A 22,929-nucleotide genomic window follows, 5' to 3' on the forward strand; every position below is an offset into this window, starting at 1 on the left:
TGCAGCAAAATGATTAGTTAAGACAAGCGGAGGCCCTGCTCCCGCACTCCCCCTGAGCTCGCTCCAGTCCTTCGCGTTTGATATTCCTCTCCTTGGATCCCTATAAAAGAAACCCAGTGGTAGTAGCTGGATGGCTGCATCTCCCCCCCCCTCCAGGAGCCACCCCTGGAATGGGCAAGGAGGTCCTGGACCAGCCCCGGGAATCTGAAGTTTAAAATCACAGTATCCATGAAACCCTTCTCGCCATTAAAATGTGCCTATAATTCGCCGGGTTAAATTGGGCATTTCTACTTAACCAATGGGCTACTTTATTGATAAGCATCTGGGTAGTTTCTTGTCGAGTAACGGTGGGGGCTGGAACCCCTGTTATGACTATGGTGTATGGGCTAGCTGCTGGCAATAAATCAAGAACAGGCAGATCCTTTGAACTCCTAACGCACAAGGTGCCATCAGGCGTGGTGGACTGTGCAATGCCAGGACCAACCCCCAGGCCCCCCTCCTCCCTCGAGCTCATCGGTGGATTTATTGGGTGCCCTACCTGCCCTTTTTTCCTCCAATTTGTGGCCATCTCCTCCCTTCTCGATCTATCCTCACTGTCAGTGTCAACCCTCGTCCGCTCTGCATGAATGCTAACCCTGGCACCCTCCCATTCCCTTTGCTGTCGATCTGGCTGTGTTTCATCCCCCGGCCCGTCACTATATCGTGCTGGCCTAGCCTTGATCAGCCTATCTGCCACCACTGTGCTATGGGAAATAGTAGGGGCCACTGTGCTGGTTTGACCCTTATTCTGTGCTAAAAAAGAGGACACTTTCTCTTCAAGGGAGGTAATTTTCTCACAAAGTGGAGCTAGATGGCAATTTAGTAGAGTTTCCAGCCTCAACCAGAATGCGCCATCAGCCCCATCCCCGCTTTCTATCCCTCTGCAGTTAGTGCAGTATGATTTCCCTCCAAGCGCTTGGGTGCCTATGCTCCTCAGTGAAAGAACGTCATAATATGATAACTAAGAAGCTACATGAAAGCTTGGCTCATTAGTGGCCCAAATGTCCTAGTGTCCTAGAAGACTTTGTACCAAATGAGACCCACATCTAATTTTGGGGCACACAGTTATGCTTAGTATCTGTGACCTCCCTGGTGTAACCGAAGTCAAGAAAAATGGAAATGACAGCAGACAGGTGAAATACTTCCGGTCCATGAAGTCCGGTCCATGAAGTTTTTATTGATCTTGTATCTTGCCTGATTTAGCCAGTGACTCCTGTCACCAGCTGAACCGTGACTGCATGGAACCTTGATATGAGGCCAATAGACAATATGCTGAATCAGGAACATCTGAAAATCCATGTTTGTAGGTTAGGTTTATAGCTAGTAACACTCCAAAATAGGATAGACATTCAGGGGCACATGCATCAACCAAAATACCAGTCGCAAACGCAGCAACGGTCCGTGGAGGGAGTTCCGTGTGGCGGAAAGGCGGGGCGGGGGAGGGGCAGGGTGGGGGGTACTAAACACCGGAATATGGATAATTGGAGGTAAGTAAACAATTAAATAAATAAAACAAATTTCGTAGCGCGCGCTGCACCGCATTTTGTGATGCAGGGCGCTCTACGAAATTTGTTTTATTTATTTAATTGTTTACTTACCTCCAATTATCCATGTACCGGTGTTTAGTACCCCCCACCCTGCCCCTCCCCCGCCCCATCCCTGCCCTGCCTTTCCGCCCCACGGAACTCCCTCCACGGACTGCTGCTGCGCAAACGGGCCGATTCGCAGATTCAGCCCCGTTGCGACCGGTATTTTGGCATTTGGGATGCATCAATCGAAATGCAAATTTGCAAAATAGGTAATCACATAATTTGCAATTACCTAAATTGCTAATGCATTTAGAGAATCCCAAATTGCGATTCCCTATTTGGGGTGCAACAAGCCTTTCGTAAATGCAACTTCACATTTAGGAAACACTATTTACCACCAACTGCAAGTTGATGGTAATTTGCAAAAACATTGAGAAATGCACAAAAGTGCATTTTTCAAAGTGTCATGTGGCGCACACACATGCATGTGTGTGCACCCCATGTGCACACATGCCAATTTCGGGGGTGCATCAGGGTGGCCTTTTGGCCCCCTTTGATCCTTGAAATTGCATGCTCAATTTGCGAGTACCTTTTTGGTACTCGCAAATTGTGCATGTAATTCCAATTCATTCCTATGGGCCTGTAGGCCCATAGGAATGAATAGGAAGCTATTCCTTAATTGCAAATCACAATTTCCAATTCGCAATTAAGGAATATGTTGGAATCGCTAATACTTTAGCGAAACCTACGTGCATAGGCAATTGCGATTTCATAATTGCCATTCCTTAATAATTGCAATTAAGGAATCGCAATTGCCTACCTTGATGCATGTGCCCCTAAATGCTCAAAGGTCTATCAGGTAAGAACACTGTAAATTTATTTTTTAATCAGCTTCAAGCCACATTCACACTTCTGATCAGTGTTTTTAGCTGTCACCTGAATCGGAGGTCAGATTTAGTTTTAATTTGCGACATTATTTCACCGGTGTTCTTCACCAGTGACTCTCTGAATAACCATCAGCTGACTTCTTCATAATTCTTTACAGGCTGGGCAGAAATGGGAATCAGTCCAATCACTTCCTGTCTGCGTTAGCCCTATCCATTACAGACCCAGCCCACCATGTTTCCTCCACTTAACTTCTTGCTCACCACTATTTCTAGGCACTATTTGCCAGTACCAACTCAGCACTTTTCCCCGGCAAGCACTTTCCACTTCCAGAACTGGATTGGAGAAGCACTGGATTGGGTGTCAGTCTGTCAGGCCCACCCCCAGCCCTTACTCTATCCTGCACCACATCTTACACTCTCCACCGCACTACCCTCAACCCTATACAGAGCTCATCCTTAACTCTGTCCAACACTGTCTCTGCCTCGCACACCCTGTACTGAACTAGCACTGTGTCATGAACGTCCCCTTACACTTTTCAACATAGTACCTGCTCCCATACCCTGTCCAGCCCTGCCCCGGTACCACCCCATTCAACATGGCCCCGTCCAGCCCAATTTATTTAGTTGTTTAATGTTCATATGTAGCATGTACTAGGCCCTGGAGCATAGGGGTGCATTACATACCTTAGCAATAAATGGCAGTGGTGGCTGGTGACATTTGAAACTAGTGAGGTGTCCACTTTGTGTGAGAGCACTGTGGCGAGCGAGCGCAGCGAGTTAGCCTGAACAATTAAAGGGGGGATCTCCCCCACGAAATTTTTGAAAAAAGAGTGGGTAAATGGTGCATTTTCAAGCAAATTTGAGACACAGACTGCCGAGTCACGAGTGCCGACTTTGGTAGTACAAATGAAGATATACTCATTTGTGAAGTACAGTAGTCAAGGAACAGAAAGCCCTCTGCGGTTCTTCTGTAGCTTGTTCTCTGTGGGCATTTCCGTTGTTCTGGGGCCCGGGCCTACATATAATGAAGTGGAGGATGTTGAAAACCCTTGCACATGCGTTCTTACATGTTAGTATGCCAAAAATCCCTAGAATACTCATTGTTGTGTCAACGAGATGTAAACCCCTTGGCGAATAAGCCTGCATAGTGAATTTCATCATGATATGATTGATGATCGTAGAAGCAATTAAGGCATCTACCCATATTTATAATTGGGGGTTAACTTGTGAGGGATCAGACAACAGAGTACAGGTTCCAGACAGCAAACCATTATATGGTTTATATTTATGAAATTATAATGCTATTGCAACACAAAGGCAGAGAAGAGAAAATGTACACTTTATGTGGGGTGTAGTTTGAGAGTGAGAGTCACTTTGGTAATGGGTAGTGGTCTTATGGCCTGGGACTACCGAACTTCCCCCTCCCCCGCCCTGTGCATAAACCACATTTACTAATGATGGACATGAGAGGGGAGTTTCTTTGGAGGCGGGGGTCGCACAACCCCCGGCCGTATTTATTAAAATATGAAATCAAAATAAAATTTAATTAAACAATATTTACACAATTTACACAGAAACGTGGCATGACATTTGATTACAATTCATATGCACAGATATCAGATGGCTAACCTTAACATATTTCTAATACATAGTTTTTCCTATCCGAATCTAACATCTGGATCATAATCATACATTAATTACTTTCTGCGTATCCTATTTGGGCCTACGGCAAGGTCGCTAACCGGTGTCAGATCCTTATCAATTAGCCACGCCTTCCCATAGGAGTGCGCATGCGCAGAGGGCCCGCTTACCGAGAGGGTACTTCCCCCCCCCGGTTACCCATACGTTCCCTGAACTCCATTGAAAATGGGGGCTCTTGCACTCTGCGCCATTTAGTGACATCATCATGCCAGTGCGGGGTGGCCAACCAGCCTAAAGAAAGCGTGACTCCCCCCTTTCCCCGCACCCATCCAGCCAACCGGATGTTCCGCCCCTGGAGTTATAGGAGAGACCCCTTGTCCCTCCCCCTGGGCGACCCCATCCGAGAATGGCGCCGCCCCCTAAGGACCTTAAATTTACTGCTCAGTCATGACCTTACCGCCACAAGCCAGCGTAGTTGCCCGACTATCTGGCCCCCCCTCCTGTTGCCCTGAAAGGTCATGCCCCGCCCTTACACTCCCTAGCCAAGCTATGAAATTTTCTAACATTATTTTATTACCTAACCTAGTCAAGTGGACCCCGTCTTTTAAGAAGCACGGTTCTCCCCTGACACACTCATGTGCAATGTTCTGTAACTGAGGGGATCTGAACAGTTTCCCGATTTTATTGTTGACCCTCCCTACCGAGTGATTCAACGCTTTCACAGAATTCCCCCCACTCCATTTGAATCTGGGTATCATCTGCGACCAAACTATGGTGCAGCCTTGGCATGCCTTAGCTAACCAGCCGACTTCGAAGATTATGTCCTCCATCAAGACCCTTCTGCCCAGTGTTACCAGGTCTTTCCCACCTAAATGCAAAATAACTATTGTGGGCGGAGGACTGTGTCTATTCAAAAGACCCGTCACAAAACCCCTAAACTGACTGAGGCAGAGGCCCCCTTTACCATGAAAAGATACTTTGAAACCATCCTGCTCAGCTCTTTGTCTGTAATTACCTGAAAGGAAAACAGATTTCATACACCGTATATTTAATTTAATTGTGGGTTTATATAGCGCTAGAATCGACTCCCGGAGGAGTATCTCTGCGCTTCGACCGCTGGGGAACCCGTCCTGGCTCACCCTGAGAGATGGTCCCTAATGGGTATCTTTAAGGTGCGACCAAGCATCCCCGGCGGTCTGGGGGGGCTGTTGTGAAGATGAGGCAAGCTAATGCCCAGAGTTGCTGAGTGTGGTCCCTGACTGGAGTAGGCACCGAGGCAAGAATTATCGAGCCCGATGACCCTGGTCCACGACCCTGCCGCGTCAGGAATCGAACCCTGGTCCCGGGCTGTCCTCAGCTTACGGGTCTGCCGCCTCTAACCAGTGAGCCACACCTCTCTAAGAATGACCAATGACCCACACATTCTGTGTTCCTTTGTCCCGTGGTTGTAACCGCCGTTGAGAAGAATCTTGCTGTTGTGGCGACGGCAGTTTCCCCCCTGCGTGACAGGTTTGAGAAACTGAAAGCAAACAAACAAATCAAGACAGGCATCAGTCCACAATTTTATTGTACCCTCACAACATGTGCAGTCGCACATAATGCTTATAACTATTAGACGCCCATCGTCCAATATTTTTTACACTACTGCTATGCAACCCCCTAACCGTTGCCTCTGTGGCAGCTCCTATTCTGAATGAATGAGTCCCAAAGTCCTTTGGATTCAGACCTGCCTTGCCGATCGCCATGGCCAATACCATTTTAAACTGGACATGGTAAGTGGGGTACTGTCCAAATGTAGTAACAATGTCCCACCTACCACACTACTCCTCTGTCTGAGGTAAGCTTCTAGATGCATCACTGGGCAACATGGATTGCTTTGTGCCCTGTGAAGTACCACCCCTTCACCCGCGCTTCCTGATCGGTTTTTGATTTTTTAATGGTTAGTAGCAAAGCGTCACCCTGTATCTTCATATGCTCCAGGAGGAGCCCACCTTGTACATCCAACTTGTTGCGTGCCACCAGTTCCCCCACCCTGAATGCCCAAAAGAAAGCTAATGCAAAGGCAGCTCTGAATAGTAATGCCTCCCCTATTGAACTGCAGATGGCGCCCAAGGCCTTTAACAGAGCAGTCAGCCACTCCAAACCAATCGGCTGCCTAGTGTCAGGAGCAGCCCCCTGGATGCGTTGCCACCCCTTCAATGCCTTTCTTACAATGAAACTATTCGTGGGGTCTTATGTGTCCCTGATCTGTGCAAAGAAAGAAAACGCTGCTACATGTTGCCTGGCTGTCGCCGCGGAGCGTCCCTCCCTATTCAGATTGTCTAAATACAAGATGAATGCACTCGATCTATGCCAGCTATCCGCCCAGTCCTGCCCCAAAAAAGTGCAGTAAGACCAAAACGCCCCTTCGTAAGCTTTCCTGGTCCTGGGTGCTAGGCTAGCAGCCACGAGGTTCTGTAGCTGGGGGCACCAATCTGTCAGAGTACTTCCGGGAAGTGTGTTGGTGCTGCCTCTGCTGATGGTAGATGTTCCCTGAAAACCTGCATCTTGAAGCGAGAGAGTGCATCAGCAGCATTATTCAGCACCCCCGGGACATGTTTAGCCTTAAACTGTATGTTCAGCTTCATACATAACAGCACTATCTCTTTCAACAGGCTGAGAATCATTTTGCACCGTGCCGCCTGTTGGTTGATGCATTCGACCACTGTCATGTTATCTGACCAAAAAATCACCGATTGATTTCGCAGATGATGGGGCCAAACCGTCAATGCCACCCAAATGGGAAACAGTTCCAAGAAACCTATGTTGGCTGTTAGACCACTCTCGACCCACCAAGCCGGCCACTGTTGCGCCACCCACTGGTTCCCGAGTATGGCACCAAATCCCACACTGCCGGCAGCGTCAGTCCATAAGTAGTGGGGGGACCGGGCCACACTACCCTGCCGTTGAAACCCTCCAGAAATGCGATCCAAATACGCATGTCCTGGCGAACCTCAGACGACAGTCTTGTGTGATGATGTTTTTCGTGCAGGCCTGTCATGGTCTGTGAGATGGAACATGAGAATGGTCGTGCCATAGGTATTACCCGTAGCGCAAAGTTCAACCGGCCCACTGCCTGTTGCAGCTGGTGTAAGGTTACTTTATCTTTTGACAATCATTTTTGCAGTACTGCTCTAAATTTCATTATTTTCTCTTTAGGTAAACTAAAACATCCTTGTACCGAGTCCAATTCAATGCCTAAAAATTCAATTGTGGTTGCTGGACCCACTGTCTTCCCTGGTGCCAGAGGGACCCCAAATGTACGCAAGAGCACGCAAAATTCCTCCAATGCCCCTGCGCATTCCCGGGAGCCTGCCGACCCCAGAAAGAGAAAGTCATCAAGATAATGCATGACAAATTTGTGTCCAGTCGCCTGCCTTAAAACCCATTCCAAAAATGAACAAAATTTTTCAAAGTAAGCACAGGAAACATAACAACCGATGGGTATGCACCTATCCATGTAGAATTTTCCTTGAAATGAAAAACCTAATGTTAGACGGCGACCTCAGAGGAGCCTGGAAGGGGTCCGGACTACCCTGAGACCCACCCTCGAAGTATCGTAGCCGGGCACTGGCGGGAGACTCCCCAGGGGGAGGAATCTCGTATCTAGGATCGTACTTCTGGCACCCCACGACACAGAGTGACCACACCGGGTATTCTTAGAAATCAATCTTTATCAAGTAGGTTATCACTGCAAATATGTACAAGGTGAGCACGAGCTCAATGAGTCTCGGATGGGGTAGGGGGTAGCGGGACAGTCTCTGGTAAAGGTTCAAAGCAGGGACGTATCCGGCGCACAGCTCACAATCCTCGAGCTGGGGGCTACGTGGTTGTAGTCGGGGTCCGGCGGGACCGTGAGAGTCCGTTGGAGCCGCGAGTCACTCAGCGGGCTCAGGTGCAGGTTCGGAGGTCTTACGAGGTTCAAGAAGCCGCGAGTCACTCAGCAGGCTCAGGCACAAGTTCGGAGGTCTTACGATCTTCAGGAAGCCGCGAGTCACTCAGCAGGCTCAGGTACGAGTTCGGAGGTCTTACGATCTTCAGGGAGCCGCGAGTCACTCAGCAGGCTCAGGTACAAGTTCGGAGGTCTTACGATCTTCAGGGAGCCGCGAGTCACTCAGCAGGCTCAGGTACAAGTTCGGAGGTCTTACGATCTTCAGGGAGCCGCGAGTCTCTCAGCAGGGCTCAGGAGGGTCCAAGTTCCAGGAGCCGCGACCACGTCGGCAGGCTCTCGTTGTTCCAGCGTCGAATCTGCCGGACAGACCCAGAGCACTCCCTGTTATAGGTCGACCCCTCTTTGATGTCCGGAGTCTGTGCAGGCAGGGGTCTTGTCACCTGGGGGTCGCTTGTCGGGATTTCCTGCTATTGTCTTTTGATCCTTTCGGGGCCGGGTCGGGAGGAGTCCCAGACACCCAGCAGGCACGGAGCCAGCCCTCAGGGAGGCCGGAGGGCCGATCGAAACCCATCGTCCCAGGGGAGTTCAGAGGTGCGATAGAAACTGCTCCTCCCTCTCTCATCCCCTGGAAGCGTGATGTCCTCCAGCCGGAGTGGCGCCTCTAGGCCCGGGTCGCGCTGGGGCCGGCGGCCATCTTGGTGCATGAAGTGGGCACGCGGGCCCGGGGTGGCCGAAAGGAGAGAGGCCATGGACGGGGACGTCCGGGTCGGTGCGTGTGTCCTGGTGGGGAGGGTCGGCTGGGCCGTGTGCTTGGGCTGCAGGTACCAGGTTTCGGGGGTGCGGGGGCACGTAGGGCCATTCTACGAGGCCGGGTCCAACACGCGTCCCCCCCAGCTGAAAGCCGGAGAGAACTGCCCATCATCTTGGGGGGTTCTCTTCGCTGAGGCGGAAGTACCGGGAGAGGCCGTCAGCGTTGGCGTGGTCCGTACCAGGGCGGTGTTCTACGGTGAAATCCATCCCCTGGAGGGAGATTGACCACCGCAGTAGCTTGGGGTTTTCTTCTCGCATCTGCATGAGCCATCGCAAGGGCCGATGGTCAGTTTGGACTCTGAAATGGGTGCCGAACAGGTAGGGTCGTAGCTTTTTGAGTGCCCAGACCACGGCAAAGGCTTCGCGCTCTATGGTGCTCCATCTCTGTTCTCGGGGCAACAGTCGCCGACTGAGGAAGGCGACGGGCTGGTCTAGGCCTTGGTCATTCACTTGGGACAGGACGGCCCCAATGCCATGCTCGGAGGCATCGGTCTGGACTATGAACTCCTTGGTGTAGTCGGGAGCCTGGAGGATGGGGGCAGTACACATGGCCTTTTTTAGGGCATCGAAAGCTTCTTGGCAGGCAGCCGTCCACTGCACTTTCTTTGGCTGTCTTTTAGACGTGAGTTCTGTGAGAGGGCCGACAAGGCTGCCATACCCCCGAATGAATCTTCGGTAGTAGCCAGTGAGTCCCAGAAAGGCTCGGACCTCCGTTTGGGTGATGGGTGGTTCCCAGGCCAGGATGGCGTCGATCTTTGGCTGTAGAGGGGCGACCTGGCCGCTCCCGACCTGGTGCCCCAGGTAGACTACGGATCCTTGCCCGATCTGGCACTTGCTGGCTTTTACTGTGAGGCCTGCCTGGCGCAGGGCGGTTAGCACCCTCCGGAGGTGCTGGAGGTGCTCACTCCATTCTGAACTGAAAACAGCGATGTCGCCAAGATATGCCGCGCTGAATTGCTCTAGCCCGGCCAGGACCCTATTCACCAGTCGCTGGAAAGTGGCCGGGGCATTTTTCATCCCGAAGGGCATCACGCGGAAGCGGTAGTGCCCATCGGGGGTGGAGAAAGCGGACCGCTCCTTGGCCCCTTCGGTGAGCGCAATCTGCCAATATCCGCAGGTGAGGTCGAAGGTGCTGAGGAACCGGGCTGCCCCTAGTCTGTCAATGAGTTCGTCGGCTCGTGGAATGAGGTGGGCATCGGCTCGGGTAACGTCATTGAGCCCCCGGTAGTCCACGCAGAATCGGAGCTCGGGGGCGATACCGGGGGCCGCTGCCTTCGGGACCAGGACCACGGGGCTGGCCCAAGGACTGTCAGAGGGCTCGATCACCCCCAGGGTCAACATCTTCGAGACTTCAGCTTGAATGCAGGACCGGACCCGGTCAGGAACCCGGTAGGCTCGGTGTCTCACCGGCGGGCTGTCCCCGGTGTCCACGTCGTGAACACACCAGTTGGTGACCCGGGGGGTCAGGGAGAAGAGGTCTGAAAATTGTCTTAGGAGCTGGCGGCAGTCCGCTTGTTGCTGGGCAGTGAGGGCTGGGGAGAGTTTCACTCCCTCCACGGAGCCATCCTGCTCCTTGACACACAGGAGGTCCGGGAGGGGATCCGACTCATCTTCGGCCCCGTCATCGGTGGCCAGCAGGAGGCTCAGTTCTGTCCGCACGAAGTGAGGCTTGAGGCGGTTCACGTGCAGGACCCGGAGGGGATCCCGAGGCGACTGGACGTCCACCAAGTATGTGACTTGACTCTTCCTCTCAACCACTTTGTAGGGCCCAGTCCATCGGTCCTGGAGGGCGCCAGGCTTCACGGGGGCCATGACCCACACCTGCTGGCCCGGCTGGAACTCGACCAGAGTGGCATTCTGGTCGTACCAGCGCTTCATTTCTTCTTGACTCGCCTCCAGGTTGGCCTCGGCCAGTTCTCGGAACTTCCTGGTCTGGTTCCGGAGGGCCAGGACGTATTGGAACACATCTCGGGGGGTGGTCTGGGGTGCTGCCTCCCACCCTTCCTTAACCAAACTGAGGGGACCTCGGACGGGGTGTCCATAGAGTAATTCAAACGGGCTGAACCCTAAGGACTTCTGGGGGACCGTTCTGGTCTCTTCGATCGGGGTGCTTTCGACTTCTCTCCGGGGAGTGAGTCGGGCTGACATAGATCGGGTGGTGGCGCACACCCACTCGGGGAGTCCCATCATTCCTAGGTGGGCCTTGCGCTCGACGTGCTTCCAGGGAGAACTCTCCAGGTCGTTCCCTAAGAGGCAGTCGACCGGCTGGGAGGTTCTTACGGCCACCTTGAGCTTACCTATCACCCCTCCCCACTCAAACGGCACCAGGGCTACCTGACACATACTTTCTCTATTGTCTGCGGATATTACGGGGCAAAAGACGTTGGGGAGGATTTGCTCCTCGGGGACTAGGTGCCTGAGGACACCGGTGATACTGGCCCCGGTGTCCCGCAGGGCCTCGACTTGGTGGCCATTGATCTTGACGAGCTGCCCGTATTTCTGGGTGTTGGAGGGTAGGAGGCTACCAGGGATCATCTTCCTGTCTCCCAGGGATACTAGGGCCATCGCTGCGGGTTCCCACTCCTCGGCTTCCTCAACCTCCTCCCCCAGGGCTACGTTGGCTATCTGTCTCGCAGGGGTGGTAGGGGAGACTTGGGTGGCCATGGGGCACTCTGGGTCATTGGCGTAGTGCCCGGGTTTCTGGCAACGGAAACATGTGACGGTCACCCGGTGTCCCCGTCTCCCAGGGGGCCCTGTCACTGGTGGGGGGGGCGCCGGGAAAGGTGGAGGTTGTGTCTTCGGGGGGCTAGGCTGGGATTCTCTCGGCCCTCCCTGGTTCCCTCCCCCTCTCTGGCGGGGTGGTCCCTGACTGGCTCGGGGGTACTCTCCTACCATGCCCCGGGAGACCCGGGTGTTGGTCCAGCGGTCGGCCTCCACAGCCAGCTTCCGGGGGTCTGTGAGCTTGCTGTCAAGCAGATGCTGACGTAGTTCTATGAAGCAGTTCGCAGCCAGGTGTTCCCACAACATGAGGTCAGTGAGTTCGGCAAGGGTGGTGACTTTGCTGCCCTTGATCCACCCAGGTGGTGCCCGGGATCTTCCTGCAGTCCCGGAATCGCTGACGGTACATTTCTGGGGTGAGGCCGTATCTTGTGAGTAGAGCCTCTTTCATGTGGCTGTAGGAGGTCTGCAGGGAGAGGGGTAGGTCGAGCAGGGTGTCCCTTCCTTCGCTCAGAAACCGCCCCCACAACCCCGCCCCCCAGTCCTTCTGCGGGATCCGATGGGAGGTCATGGCGACCTCGTAGGCCCTGAACCATTGCTGAATGTCATCGTTTTTATAATATTCCGTGACCACATCCTTGGGGATGTGGACCTTCTGTTCCGCTGGGGAGGCCGTCTCTCGGTTTCCCGGGGGCCTCCCTTCCTCATTTCTGGCCTTGAGCTCGAGTTCCTTCAAGCTGCGTTCGTGCTCCAGTTGGAGCTTCCTTCCTTCGTGCTCCCGTTGGAGCTTCTTTTCTTCTAGTTCGCCTTGTACACGCATTTGTTCTACTGCTAGCTTTTGTTCCGCTAACTTTAATTCGCCCTCGATTTTGAGTTTGGCTAACTCGAGTTCATGATTGCGACTTCTCTCTCTGTCCGCGAGCTCTTCCGGGGATAGGCCCCCGTCTGGTACGATGCCTCGCACCTGATTGCTGCTGCTTTCACTCTGGGGGGGTTCGGCTTCGTCGGGGCGCTCCCCCGTGCCTTCCGGGCGGGAGGCCCCGGTCTCCACCCAAGTTTTCAGTGCTTTCTGCAAATCTTCTTTAGTGTTGAGACCAGTGGTAGCGATTTTAAGTTCTTTGCAAAATTGCTTTAGCTCTTTGTGTGTATATTCTTCTAGATGCTCCACCTGGAACACCCTGTTGGCGTTGGTTTCTGCGGGGCTCACGGTGCTTCCTTTTGCCATCTTTGTCGGTAGTGCTTCCGTTGTTCACGGTACGATCTCTAGGTGATGGGCCCGAATCCCGTCGCTTGCCACCAATGTTAGACGGCGACCTCAGAGGAGCCTGGAAGGGGTCCGGACTACCCTGAGACCCACCCTCGAAGTATCGTAGCCGGGCACTGGCGGGAGACTCCCCAGGGGGAGGAATCTCGTATCTAGGATCGTACTTCTGGCACCCCACGACACAGAGTGACCACACCGGGTATTCTTAGAAATCAATCTTTATCAAGTAGGTTATCACTGCAAATATGTACAAGGTGAGCACGAGCTCAATGAGTCTCGGAAGGGGTAGGGGGTAGCGGGACAGTCTCTGGTAAAGGTTCAAAGCAGGGACGTATCCGGCGCACAGCTCACAATCCTCGAGCTGGGGGCTACGTGGTTGTAGTCGGGGTCCGGCGGGACCGTGAGAGTCCGTTGGAGCCGCGAGTCACTCAGCGGGCTCAGGTGCAGGTTCGGAGGTCTTACGAGGTTCAAGAAGCCGCGAGTCACTCAGCAGGCTCAGGCACAAGTTCGGAGGTCTTACGATCTTCAGGAAGCCGCGAGTCACTCAGCAGGCTCAGGTACGAGTTCGGAGGTCTTACGATCTTCAGGGAGCCGCGAGTCACTCAGCAGGCTCAGGTACAAGTTCGGAGGTCTTACGATCTTCAGGGAGCCGCGAGTCACTCAGCAGGCTCAGGTACAAGTTCGGAGGTCTTACGATCTTCAGGGAGCCGCGAGTCTCTCAGCAGGGCTCAGGAGGGTCCAAGTTCCAGGAGCCGCGACCACGTCGGCAGGCTCTCGTTGTTCCAGCGTCGAATCTGCCGGACAGACCCAGAGCACTCCCTGTTATAGGTCGACCCCTCTTTGATGTCCGGAGTCTGTGCAGGCAGGGGTCTTGTCACCTGGGGGTCGCTTGTCGGGATTTCCTGCTATTGTCTTTTGATCCTTTCGGGGCCGGGTCGGGAGGAGTCCCAGACACCCAGCAGGCACGGAGCCAGCCCTCAGGGAGGCCGGAGGGCCGATCGAAACCCATCGTCCCAGGGGAGTTCAGAGGTGCGATAGAAACTGCTCCTCCCTCTCTCATCCCCTGGAAGCGTGATGTCCTCCAGCCGGAGTGGCGCCTCTAGGCCCGGGTCGCGCTGGGGCCGGCGGCCATCTTGGTGCATGAAGTGGGCACGCGGGCCCGGGGTGGCCGAAAGGAGAGAGGCCATGGACGGGGACGTCCGGGTCGGTGCATGTGTCCTGGTGGGGAGGGTCGGCTGGGCCGTGTGCTTGGGCTGCAGGTACCAGGTTTCGGTGGTGCGGGGGCACGTAGGGCCATTCTACGAGGCCGGGTCCAACACCTAACAGGTGGTGATCTAAAGGGTGAACCGGCAGCAGCCGGAATGCGGATTCAACATCTGATTTGGCTAGCAAGGCCCCATGTCCCAAAACCCTTAACATATCCACCGCCTGGTCAAAGGAAGCATATTTTACACTGCAGAGTTCCTCGTTGATGGCGTCATTTAATGAATTGCCTCTAGGGGCTGATAGATTATGAATCAACTCCCCCTTCTCTTTGACGCACAGGGTCAGACTGATTTGCATATGGCCATGTCTGAACTGGGGTGGCAGAGTGGGCTAAAGAACGGTGATGGATCAAACCCACATCTGTTATAGGTCGACCCCTCTTTGATGTCCGGAGTCTGTGCAGGCAGGGGTCTTGTCACCTGGGGGTCGCTTGTCGGGATTTCCTGCTATTGTCTTTTGATCCTTTCGGGGCCGGGTCGGGAGGAGTCCCAGACACCCAGCAGGCACGGAGCCAGCCCTCAGGGAGGCCGGAGGGCCGATCGAAACCCATCGTCCCAGGGGAGTTCAGAGGTGCGATAGAAACTGCTCCTCCCTCTCTCATCCCCTGGAAGCGTGATGTCCTCCAGCCGGAGTGGCGCCTCTAGGCCCGGGTCGCGCTGGGGCCGGCGGCCATCTTGGTGCATGAAGTGGGCACGCGGGCCCGGGGTGGCCGAAAGGAGAGAGGCCATGGACGGGGACGTCCGGGTCGGTGCGTGTGTCCTGGTGGGGAGGGTCGGCTGGGCCGTGTGCTTGGGCTGCAGGTACCAGGTTTCGGGGGTGCGGGGGCACGTAGGGCCATTCTACGAGGCCGGGTCCAACACGCGTCCCCCCCAGCTGAAAGCCGGAGAGAACTGCCCATCATCTTGGGGGGTTCTCTTCGCTGAGGCGGAAGTACCGGGAGAGGCCGTCAGCGTTGGCGTGGTCCGTACCAGGGCGGTGTTCTACGGTGAAATCCATCCCCTGGAGGGAGATTGACCACCGCAGTAGCTTGGGGTTTTCTTCTCGCATCTGCATGAGCCATCGCAAGGGCCGATGGTCAGTTTGGACTCTGAAATGGGTGCCGAACAGGTAGGGTCGTAGCTTTTTGAGTGCCCAGACCACGGCAAAGGCTTCGCGCTCTATGGTGCTCCATCTCTGTTCTCGGGGCAACAGTCGCCGACTGAGGAAGGCGACGGGCTGGTCTAGGCCTTGGTCATTCACTTGGGACAGGACGGCCCCAATGCCATGCTCGGAGGCATCGGTCTGGACTATGAACTCCTTGGTGTAGTCGGGAGCCTGGAGGATGGGGGCAGTACACATGGCCTTTTTTAGGGCATCGAAAGCTTCTTGGCAGGCAGCCGTCCACTGCACTTTCTTTGGCTGTCTTTTAGACGTGAGTTCTGTGAGAGGGCCGACAAGGCTGCCATACCCCCGAATGAATCTTCGGTAGTAGCCAGTGAGTCCCAGAAAGGCTCGGACCTCCGTTTGGGTGATGGGTGGTTCCCAGGCCAGGATGGCGTCGATCTTTGGCTGTAGAGGGGCGACCTGGCCGCTCCCGACCTGGTGCCCCAGGTAGACTACGGATCCTTGCCCGATCTGGCACTTGCTGGCTTTTACTGTGAGGCCTGCCTGGCGCAGGGCGGTTAGCACCCTCCGGAGGTGCTGGAGGTGCTCACTCCATTCTGAACTGAAAACAGCGATGTCGCCAAGATATGCCGCGCTGAATTGCTCTAGCCCGGCCAGGACCCTATTCACCAGTCGCTGGAAAGTGGCCGGGGCATTTTTCATCCCGAAGGGCATCACGCGGAAGCGGTAGTGCCCATCGGGGGTGGAGAAAGCGGACCGCTCCTTGGCCCCTTCGGTGAGCGCAATCTGCCAATATCCGCAGGTGAGGTCGAAGGTGCTGAGGAACCGGGCTGCCCCTAGTCTGTCAATGAGTTCGTCGGCTCGTGGAATGAGGTGGGCATCGGCTCGGGTAACGTCATTGAGCCCCCGGTAGTCCACGCAGAATCGGAGCTCGGGGGCGATACCGGGGGCCGCTGCCTTCGGGACCAGGACCACGGGGCTGGCCCAAGGACTGTCAGAGGGCTCGATCACCCCCAGGGTCAACATCTTCGAGACTTCAGCTTGAATGCAGGACCGGACCCGGTCAGGAACCCGGTAGGCTCGGTGTCTCACCGGCGGGCTGTCCCCGGTGTCCACGTCGTGAACACACCAGTTGGTGACCCGGGGGGTCAGGGAGAAGAGGTCTGAAAATTGTCTTAGGAGCTGGCGGCAGTCCGCTTGTTGCTGGGCAGTGAGGGCTGGGGAGAGTTTCACTCCCTCCACGGAGCCATCCTGCTCCTTGACACACAGGAGGTCCGGGAGGGGATCCGACTCATCTTCGGCCCCGTCATCGGTGGCCAGCAGGAGGCTCAGTTCTGTCCGCACGAAGTGAGGCTTGAGGCGGTTCACGTGCAGGACCCGGAGGGGATCCCGAGGCGACTGGACGTCCACCAAGTATGTGACTTGACTCTTCCTCTCAACCACTTTGTAGGGCCCAGTCCATCGGTCCTGGAGGGCGCCAGGCTTCACGGGGGCCATGACCCACACCTGCTGGCCCGGCTGGAACTCGACCAGAGTGGCATTCTGGTCGTACCAGCGCTTCATTTCTTCTTGACTCGCCTCCAGGTTGGCCTCGGCCAGTTCTCGGAACTTCCTGGTCTGGTTCCGGAGGGCCAGGACGTATTGGAACACATCTCGGGGGGTGGTCTGGGGTGCTGCCTCCCACCCTTCCTTAACCAAACTGAGGGGACCTCGGACGGGGTGTCCATAGAGTAATTCAAACGGGCTGAACCCTAAGGACTTCTGGGGGACCGTTCTGGTCTCTTCGATCGGGGTGCTTTCGACTTCTCTCCGGGGAGTGAGTCGGGCTGACATAGATCGGGTGGTGGCGCACACCCACTCGGGGAGTCCCATCATTCCTAGGTGGGCCTTGCGCTCGACGTGCTTCCAGGGAGAACTCTCCAGGTCGTTCCCTAAGAGGCAGTCGACCGGCTGGGAGGTTCTTACGGCCACCTTGAGCTTACCTATCACCCCTCCCCACTCAAACGGCACCAGGGCTACCTGACACATACTTTCTCTATTGTCTGCGGATATTACGGGGCAAAAGACGTTGGGGAGGATTTGCTCCTCGGGGACTAGGTGCCTGAGGACACCGGTGATACTGGCCCCGGTGTCCCGCAGGGCCTCGACTTGGTGGCCATTGATCTTGACGAGCTGCCCGTATTTCTGGGTGTTGGAGGGTAGGAGGCTACCAGGGATCATCTTCCTGTCTCCCAGGGATACTAGGGCCATCGCTGCGGGTTCCCACTCCTCGGCTTCCTCAACCTCCTCCCCCAGGGCTACGTTGGCTATCTGTCTCGCAGGGGTGGTAGGGGAGACTTGGGTGGCCATGGGGCACTCTGGGTCATTGGCGTAGTGCCCGGGTTTCTGGCAACGGAAACATGTGACGGTCACCCGGTGTCCCCGTCTCCCAGGGGGCCCTGTCACTGGTGGGGGGGGGCGCCGGGAAAGGTGGAGGTTGTGTCTTCAGGGGGCTAGGCTGGGATTCTCTCGGCCCTCCCTGGTTCCCTCCCCCTCTCTGGCGGGGTGGTCCCTGACTGGCTCGGGGGTACTCTCCTACCATGCCCCGGGAGACCCGGGTGTTGGTCCAGCGGTCGGCCTCCACAGCCAGCTTCCGGGGGTCTGTGAGCTTGCTGTCAAGCAGATGCTGACGTAGTTCTATGAAGCAGTTCGCAGCCAGGTGTTCCCACAACATGAGGTCAGTGAGTTCGGCAAGGGTGGTGACTTTGCTGCCCTTGATCCACCCAGGTGGTGCCCGGGATCTTCCTGCAGTCCCGGAATCGCTGACGGTACATTTCTGGGGTGAGGCCGTATCTTGTGAGTAGAGCCTCTTTCATGTGGCTGTAGGAGGTCTGCAGGGAGAGGGGTAGGTCGAGCAGGGTGTCCCTTCCTTCGCTCAGAAACCGCCCCCACAACCCCGCCCCCCAGTCCTTCTGCGGGATCCGATGGGAGGTCATGGCGACCTCGTAGGCCCTGAACCATTGCTGAATGTCATCGTTTTTATAATATTCCGTGACCACATCCTTGGGGATGTGGACCTTCTGTTCCGCTGGGGAGGCCGTCTCTCGGTTTCCCGGGGGCCTCCCTTCCTCATTTCTGGCCTTGAGCTCGAGTTCCTTCAAGCTGCGTTCGTGCTCCAGTTGGAGCTTCCTTCCTTCGTGCTCCCGTTGGAGCTTCTTTTCTTCTAGTTCGCCTTGTACACGCATTTGTTCTACTGCTAGCTTTTGTTCCGCTAACTTTAATTCGCCCTCGATTTTGAGTTTGGCTAACTCGAGTTCATGATTGCGACTTCTCTCTCTGTCCGCGAGCTCTTCCGGGGATAGGCCCCCGTCTGGTACGATGCCTCGCACCTGATTGCTGCTGCTTTCACTCTGGGGGGGTTCGGCTTCGTCGGGGCGCTCCCCCGTGCCTTCCGGGCGGGAGGCCCCGGTCTCCACCCAAGTTTTCAGTGCTTTCTGCAAATCTTCTTTAGTGTTGAGACCAGTGGTAGCGATTTTAAGTTCTTTGCAAAATTGCTTTAGCTCTTTGTGTGTATATTCTTCTAGATGCTCCACCTGGAACACCCTGTTGGCGTTGGTTTCTGCGGGGCTCACGGTGCTTCCTTTTGCCATCTTTGTCGGTAGTGCTTCCGTTGTTCACGGTACGATCTCTAGGTGATGGGCCCGAATCCCGTCGCTTGCCACCAATGTTAGACGGCGACCTCAGAGGAGCCTGGAAGGGGTCCGGACTACCCTGAGACCCACCCTCGAAGTATCGTAGCCGGGCACTGGCGGGAGACTCCCCAGGGGGAGGAATCTCGTATCTAGGATCGTACTTCTGGCACCCCACGACACAGAGTGACCACACCGGGTATTCTTAGAAATCAATTTTTATCAAGTAGGTTATCACTGCAAATATGTACAAGGTGAGCACGAGCTCAATGAGTTTCGGAAGGGGTAGGGGGTAGCGGGACAGTCTCTGGTAAAGGTTCAAAGCAGGGACGTATCCGGCGCACAGCTCACAATCCTCGAGCTGGGGGCTACGTGGTTGTAGTCGGGGTCCGGCGGGACCGTGAGAGTCCGTTGGAGCCGCGAGTCACTCAGCGGGCTCAGGTGCAGGTTCGGAGGTCTTACGAGGTTCAAGAAGCCGCGAGTCACTCAGCAGGCTCAGGCACAAGTTCGGAGGTCTTACGATCTTCAGGAAGCCGCGAGTCACTCAGCAGGCTCAGGTACGAGTTCGGAGGTCTTACGATCTTCAGGGAGCCGCGAGTCACTCAGCAGGCTCAGGTACAAGTTCGGAGGTCTTACGATCTTCAGGGAGCCGCGAGTCACTCAGCAGGCTCAGGTACAAGTTCGGAGGTCTTACGATCTTCAGGGAGCCGCGAGTCTCTCAGCAGGGCTCAGGAGGGTCCAAGTTCCAGGAGCCGCGACCACGTCGGCAGGCTCTCGTTGTTCCAGCGTCGAATCTGCCGGACAGACCCAGAGCACTCCCTGTTATAGGTCGACCCCTCTTTGATGTCCGGAGTCTGTGCAGGCAGGGGTCTTGTCACCTGGGGGTCGCTTGTCGGGATTTCCTGCTATTGTCTTTTGATCCTTTCGGGGCCGGGTCGGGAGGAGTCCCAGACACCCAGCAGGCACGGAGCCAGCCCTCAGGGAGGCCGGAGGGCCGATCGAAACCCATCGTCCCAGGGGAGTTCAGAGGTGCGATAGAAACTGCTCCTCCCTCTCTCATCCCCTGGAAGCGTGATGTCCTCCAGCCGGAGTGGCGCCTCTAGGCCCGGGTCGCGCTGGGGCCGGCGGCCATCTTGGTGCATGAAGTGGGCACGCGGGCCCGGGGTGGCCGAAAGGAGAGAGGCCATGGACGGGGACGTCCGGGTCGGTGCGTGTGTCCTGGTGGGGAGGGTCGGCTGGGCCGTGTGCTTGGGCTGCAGGTACCAGGTTTCGGGGGTGCGGGGGCACGTAGGGCCATTCTACGAGGCCGGGTCCAACACGCGTCCCCCCCAGCTGAAAGCCGGAGAGAACTGCCCATCATCTTGGGGGGTTCTCTTCGCTGAGGCGGAAGTACCGGGAGAGGCCGTCAGCATTGGCGTGGTCCGTACCAGGGCGGTGTTCTACGGTGAAATCCATCCCCTGGAGGGAGATTGACCACCGCAGTAGCTTGGGGTTTTCTTCTCGCATCTGCATGAGCCATCGCAAGGGCCGATGGTCAGTTTGGACTCTGAAATGGGTGCCGAACAGGTAGGGTCGTAGCTTTTTGAGTGCCCAGACCACGGCAAAGGCTTCGCGCTCTATGGTGCTCCATCTCTGTTCTCGGGGCAACAGTCGCCGACTGAGGAAGGCGACGGGCTGGTCTAGGCCTTGGTCATTCACTTGGGACAGGACGGCCCCAATGCCATGCTCGGAGGCATCGGTCTGGACTATGAACTCCTTGGTGTAGTCGGGAGCCTGGAGGATGGGGGCAGTACACATGGCCTTTTTTAGGGCATCGAAAGCTTCTTGGCAGGCAGCCGTCCACTGCACTTTCTTTGGCTGTCTTTTAGACGTGAGTTCTGTGAGAGGGCCGACAAGGCTGCCATACCCCCGAATGAATCTTCGGTAGTAGCCAGTGAGTCCCAGAAAGGCTCGGACCTCCGTTTGGGTGATGGGTGGTTCCCAGGCCAGGATGGCGTCGATCTTTGGCTGTAGAGGGGCGACCTGGCCGCTCCCGACCTGGTGCCCCAGGTAGACTACGGATCCTTGCCCGATCTGGCACTTGCTGGCTTTTACTGTGAGGCCTGCCTGGCGCAGGGCGGTTAGCACCCTCCGGAGGTGCTGGAGGTGCTCACTCCATTCTGAACTGAAAACAGCGATGTCGCCAAGATATGCCGCGCTGAATTGCTCTAGCCCGGCCAGGACCCTATTCACCAGTCGCTGGAAAGTGGCCGGGGCATTTTTCATCCCGAAGGGCATCACGCGGAAGCGGTAGTGCCCATCGGGGGTGGAGAAAGCGGACCGCTCCTTGGCCCCTTCGGTGAGCGCAATCTGCCAATATCCGCAGGTGAGGTCGAAGGTGCTGAGGAACCGGGCTGCCCCTAGTCTGTCAATGAGTTCGTCGGCTCGTGGAATGAGGTGGGCATCGGCTCGGGTAACGTCATTGAGCCCCCGGTAGTCCACGCAGAATCGGAGCTCGGGGGCGATACCGGGGGCCGCTGCCTTCGGGACCAGGACCACGGGGCTGGCCCAAGGACTGTCAGAGGGCTCGATCACCCCCAGGGTCAACATCTTCGAGACTTCAGCTTGAATGCAGGACCGGACCCGGTCAGGAACCCGGTAGGCTCGGTGTCTCACCGGCGGGCTGTCCCCGGTGTCCACGTCGTGAACACACCAGTTGGTGACCCGGGGGGTCAGGGAGAAGAGGTCTGAAAATTGTCTTAGGAGCTGGCGGCAGTCCGCTTGTTGCTGGGCAGTGAGGGCTGGGGAGAGTTTCACTCCCTCCACGGAGCCATCCTGCTCCTTGACACACAGGAGGTCCGGGAGGGGATCCGACTCATCTTCGGCCCCGTCATCGGTGGCCAGCAGGAGGCTCAGTTCTGTCCGCACGAAGTGAGGCTTGAGGCGGTTCACGTGCAGGACCCGGAGGGGATCCCGAGGCGACTGGACGTCCACCAAGTATGTGACTTGACTCTTCCTCTCAACCACTTTGTAGGGCCCAGTCCATCGGTCCTGGAGGGCGCCAGGCTTCACGGGGGCCATGACCCACACCTGCTGGCCCGGCTGGAACTCGACCAGAGTGGCATTCTGGTCGTACCAGCGCTTCATTTCTTCTTGACTCGCCTCCAGGTTGGCCTCGGCCAGTTCTCGGAACTTCCTGGTCTGGTTCCGGAGGGCCAGGACGTATTGGAACACATCTCGGGGGGTGGTCTGGGGTGCTGCCTCCCACCCTTCCTTAACCAAACTGAGGGGACCTCGGACGGGGTGTCCATAGAGTAATTCAAACGGGCTGAACCCTAAGGACTTCTGGGGGACCGTTCTGGTCTCTTCGATCGGGGTGCTTTCGACTTCTCTCCGGGGAGTGAGTCGGGCTGACATAGATCGGGTGGTGGCGCACACCCACTCGGGGAGTCCCATCATTCCTAGGTGGGCCTTGCGCTCGACGTGCTTCCAGGGAGAACTCTCCAGGTCGTTCCCTAAGAGGCAGTCGACCGGCTGGGAGGTTCTTACGGCCACCTTGAGCTTACCTATCACCCCTCCCCACTCAAACGGCACCAGGGCTACCTGACACATACTTTCTCTATTGTCTGCGGATATTACGGGGCAAAAGACGTTGGGGAGGATTTGCTCCTCGGGGACTAGGTGCCTGAGGACACCGGTGATACTGGCCCCGGTGTCCCGCAGGGCCTCGACTTGGTGGCCATTGATCTTGACGAGCTGCCCGTATTTCTGGGTGTTGGAGGGTAGGAGGCTACCAGGGATCATCTTCCTGTCTCCCAGGGATACTAGGGCCATCGCTGCGGGTTCCCACTCCTCGGCTTCCTCAACCTCCTCCCCCAGGGCTACGTTGGCTATCTGTCTCGCAGGGGTGGTAGGGGAGACTTGGGTGGCCATGGGGCACTCTGGGTCATTGGCGTAGTGCCCGGGTTTCTGGCAACGGAAACATGTGACGGTCACCCGGTGTCCCCGTCTCCCAGGGGGCCCTGTCACTGGTGGGGGGGGCGCCGGGAAAGGTGGAGGTTGTGTCTTCGGGGGGCTAGGCTGGGATTCTCTC

Source organism: Triturus cristatus, chromosome 3_2 (assembly GCF_964204655.1).
Source record: "Triturus cristatus chromosome 3_2, aTriCri1.1, whole genome shotgun sequence".
Lineage (NCBI taxonomy): Eukaryota > Metazoa > Chordata > Amphibia > Caudata > Salamandridae > Triturus > Triturus cristatus.